The sequence below is a fragment of the Lolium rigidum genome, chromosome 6 (genome assembly GCF_022539505.1).
Source record: "Lolium rigidum isolate FL_2022 chromosome 6, APGP_CSIRO_Lrig_0.1, whole genome shotgun sequence".
Classification (NCBI taxonomy): domain Eukaryota; kingdom Viridiplantae; phylum Streptophyta; class Magnoliopsida; order Poales; family Poaceae; genus Lolium; species Lolium rigidum.
Genome location: NC_061513.1, coordinates 56316862 through 56322149, shown reverse-complemented (window position 1 = coordinate 56322149; position 5288 = coordinate 56316862).

Genomic DNA, 5288 nt, shown 5'->3' with positions numbered 1-5288 from the left:
GGGGGGGCCCGCGCCGCCCTATGGTGTGGGCCCTCCGTGCCTCCTCCGACTCTGCCCTTCCGCCTACTTATACTCTCCGTCGCGAAAACCCTATGACCGAGAGCCACGATACAGAAAAAGTTCCACAGACGCCCCCGCCAATCCCATCCCGGGGGATTCAGGAGATCGCCTCTGGCACCCTGCAGGAGAGAGGAATCATCACCCGGAGGACTCTACATCACCATGTTCGCCTCCGGACTGATGTGTGAGTAGTTCATCCTTGGACTATGGGTCCATAGCAGTAGCTAGTTGGTTGTCTTCTCCTCTTGTGCTATCATGTTTAGATCTTGTGAGCTACCTATCATGATTAAGATCGTCTATTTGTAATGCTACATGTTGTGTTTGTTGGGATCCGATGAATATGGAATACTATGTCAAGTTGATTATTGATCTATCATATATGTGTTGTTTATGATCTTGCATGCTCTCCGTTGCTAGTAGAGGCTCTGGCCAAGTTGATACTTGTGACTCCAAGAGGGAGTATTTATGCTCGATAGTGGGTTCATGCCTCCACTGAATCTGGGACAGTGACAGAAAGTTCTAAGGTTGTGGATGTGCTGTTGCTACTAGGGATAAAACATCAATGCTTTGTCTAAGGATATTTGTGTTGATTACATTACGCACCATACTTAATGCAATTGTCTCGTTGTTTGCAACTTAATACTCGGAAGGGGTGCGGATGCTAACCCGAAGGTGGACTTTTTAGGCATAGATGCATGCTGGATAGCGGTCTATGTACTTTGTCGTAATGCCCTAAGTAAATCTCATAGTAGTCATCATGATATGTATGTGCATTGTTATGCCCTCTCTATTTGTCAATTGCCCAACTGTAATTTGTTCACCCAACATGCTATTTATCTTATTGGAGAGACACCACTAGTGAACTGTGGACCCCGGTCCATTCTTTTACATCTAAATACAATCTACTGCAATCATTGTTCTCTGCTGCTCATTGCAAACAAATATCATTTCCACACCATACGTTTAATCCTTTGTTTACATCAAGCCGGTGAGATTGACAACCTCACTGTTAAGTTGGGGCAAAGTATTTTGATTGTGTTGTGCAGGTTCCACGTTGGCGCCGGAATCCCTGGTGTTGCACCCCACTACACTCCTTCACCAACAACCTTCACGTGGCCTTCATCTTCTAATGGTTCGATAACCTTGGTTTCTTTCTGAGGGAAAACTTACTGTTGTGCGCATCACACCTTCCTCTTGGGGTTCCCAACGGACGTGTGCATCACACGCCATCAAGATTGTTTTCTGGCGCCGTTGCCGGGGAGATCAAGACACGCTGCAAGGGGAGTCTCCCACATCCAATCTCTTTACTTTGTTATTGTCTTGCTTTAGTTTATTTCATTTGTCTTGTTTGCTTTCTCTATATCAAAAACACACAAAAATTAGTTACTAGTTTTACTTTATTTAATTCTGTTCTGCTTAGTTTATCTTTATTACTGTTAAAATGAATACTCCTGAGAACACTAAGTTGTGTGACTTCACAAGCACGAATAATAATGATTTCTTATGCACACCTATTGCTCCACCTGCTACTACAGCAGAATTTTATGAAATTAAACCTGCTTTACTAAATCTTGTTATGAGAGAGCAAATTTCTGGTGTTAGTTCTGATGATGCTGCTGCCCATCTTAATAATTTTGTTGAACTTTGTGAAATGCAAAAGTACAAGGATGTAGATGGTGGCATTATAAAATTGAAATTGTTTCCTTTCTCCCTAAGAGGAAGAGCTAAAGATTGGTTGCTATCTTTGCCTAAAAATAGTATTGATTCGTGGACTAAATGTAAGGATGCTTTCATTGGTAGATATTATCCTCCCGCTAAAATTATATCTTTGAGAAGTAGCATAATGAATTTTAAGCAATTGGATAATGAACATGTTTCTCAAGCATGGGAAAGAATGAAATCTTTGGTAAAGAATTGCCCTACCCATGGACTAACTACTTGGATGATCATCCAAACCTTCTATGCAGGATTAAATTTTTCTTCACGGAACCTATTGGATTCAGCTGCTGGAGGTACTTTTATGTCCATCACTTTGGGTGCAGCAACAAAGCTCCTTGATGATATGATGATCAATTAGTCTGAATGGCACACTGAAAGGACTCCACAAAGTAAGAAGGTAAATTCTGTTGAAGAAAACTCCTCCTTGAGTGATAAGATTGATGTTATTATGTCTATGCTTGTTAATGGTAGATCTAACGTTGATCCTAATAATGTTCATTTAGCTTCATTGGTTGCTCAAGAAGAGCATGTTGATGTGAATTTCATTAAAAATAATAATTTCAACAACAATGCTTATAGGAATAATTCTGGTAACAACTATAGGCCATATCCTTCTAATAATAGTAATGGTTATGGTAATTCTTATGGTAATTCTTACAACAATAGTAGGAGTGTACCCTCTGGTCTTGAAGTCATGCTTAAAGAATTCATTAGTACACAAACGTCTTTTAACAAATCTGTTGAGGAAAAGCTTGGTAAAATTGATGTTCTTGCTTCTAAGGTTGATAGTCTTGCCTCTGATGTTGATCTTTTAAAATTGAAAGTTATGCCTAATGAAGATAAAGATATTAAGTCATTTGCTACAGCAAACGCCATACAAGTTCGAATTAATGAAAATATTAGATTGATGGCTGAATTGCATGCTAGGTGGGAAAGAGAAGAAAAATTTGCTAAAGAGAATAATGTAGCTAAAGTTTGGACTATTACCACCACTAGTAATGATGATGTTTCACATGTTGCTAAACCTCCTACTATCAATGGTAAAGTAATTGGTGTTGGCAATGTTTCTACTCCTAGTGCAAAGCGTGCAAAATTGCCTGAAACCGCTAAAGCCTGCTTGTGATAAAGCCGCTGAAATTTTTCAAAATATTGGGGACAATGATCCCATTGCTGTAGATCATAATGGTTTAGATTTTGATGATTGTCATATCTCTGAAGTTATTAAGTTCTTGCAAAAACTTGCTAGAAGTCCTAATGCTAGTGCTATAAATTTGGCCTTTACAAAACATATTACAAATGCTCTCATAAAAGCTAGAGAAGATAAATTAAAACTTGAAACGTCTATTCCTAGGAAGTTAGAAGATGGTTGGGAGCCCATCATTAAGATGAAGGTCAATGATTTTGATTGTAATGCTTTATGTGATCTTGGTGCAAGTATTTCTGTTATGCCAAAGAAACTCTATGATATGTTTGACTTGCCACCATTGAAAAATTGTTATTTGGAAGTTAATCTCGCTGATAATTCTATAAAGAAACCTTTGGGGAGGATTGATAATGTTCGCATTACGGTTAACAATAACCTTGTCCCCGTTGATTTTGTTGTCTTGGATATTGAATGCAATGCATCTTGCATTATTTTGGGAAGACCTTTTCTTCGAACTGTTGGTGCTATTATTGATATGAAGGAAGGGAATATTAAGTATCAATTTCCTCTCAAGAAAGGTATGGAACACTTCCCTAGAAAGAGAATGAAGTTACCTTTTGATTCCATTATTAGAACAAATTATGATGTAGATGCTTCATCTCTTGATAATACTTGATTCACACTTTATGCGCCTAGCTGAAAGGCGTTAAAGAAAAGCGCTTATGGGAGACAACCCATTATTTTACTTCTGCACTTTTGTTTTATATTTGTGTCTTGGAAGTTGTTACTACTGTAGCAACCTCTCCTTATCTTTATTTTATTACATTGTTGTGTGATGTCTACGGGAGCTTCTATTCTTGTAGACAGTGTTGGGCCTCCAAGAGCAGAGGTTTGTAGAACAGCAGCAAGTTTCCCTTAAGTGGATACCCAAGGTTTATCGAACTCAGGGAGGAAGAGGTCAAAGATATCCCTCTCATGCAACCCTGCAACCACAAAGCAAGAAGTCTCTTGTGTCCCCAACACACCTAATAGGTGCACTAGTTCGGCGAAGAGATAGTGAAATACGAGTGGTATGAATAAGTAGTAGCAACGGCACCGGAAAAGTGCTTTGCCCAGGACGAGTAAACAAGCGGTAGTAATGTAGCAAGTAGTAACGCAAGAAACAAGTAAACAAGCAGCGATAGCGATATTTAGGAACAAGGCCTAGGGATTACACTTTCACTAGTGGACACTCTCAACATTGATCACATAACGGAATAGATAAATGCATACTCTACACTTTTGTTGGATGATGAACACATTGCGTAGGATTACACGAACCCTCAATGCCGGAGTTAACAAGCTCCACAATAATGCTCATATTTTAGTAACCTTTAGTGTAAGATAGATCAAAAGACTAAACCAAGTACTAACATAGCATGCACACTGTTACCTTCATGCATATGTAGGAGGAATAGATCACATCAATATTATCATAGCAATAGTTAACTTCGCAATCTACAAGAGATCATGATCATAGCATAAACCAAGTACTAACATGGTGCACACACTGTCGCCTTTGCACACGTGCAGGAGGAATAAAACTACTTTAATAACATTGCTAGAGTAGCACATAGAATAGTGGTGATACAAAACTCATATGAATCTCAATCATGTAAAGCAGCTCATGAGATTATTGTATTGAGGTACATGGGAGAGAGATGAACCACATAGCTACAGCGGAGCCCTCAGCCTCGGGGTGGATTACTCCCTCCTCATCATGGAGGCAGTGATGGCGGTGAAGATGGCGGTGGAGACGGCTCCGGGGGCAATTCCCCGTCCCGGCAGGGTGCCGGAACAGAGACTTTTGTCCCCCGAATTGGAGTTTCGCGATGTGGCGGCGCCCCTGGAGTCTTTCTGGAGATTCGTCTTTTCTGTCGATGTTTTTAGGTCACGACGGCTTAAATAGGCGAAGAATCGGAGTCGGAGGGGCCACGGGGTGGTGCCACCATAGGGGGCGCCCCCTTGGGCCGCGCGGCCAGGTGGTGTGGGCCCCCCTGGCACCCCTCCGACTCTTCTCCGGTGCTCCGGAAGCTTCCGGGAATTATAAGGCCTTCGGTCTTGATTTCGTCCGATTCCGAAAATATTTCTTTACTAGGATTTCGAAACCAAAAACAGCGAGAAAACAGAACCGGCCTTTCGGCATCTCGTCAATAGGTTAGTTTCGAAAAACACATAAAAATGATATAAAGTGTGAACAAAACATGTTGGTATTGTCATAAAACAAGCATGGAACATCAGAAATTATAGATACGTTGGAGACGTATCAGCATCCCCAAGCTTAGTTCCTACTCGTCCTCGAGTAGGTAAACGATAAAAGATAATT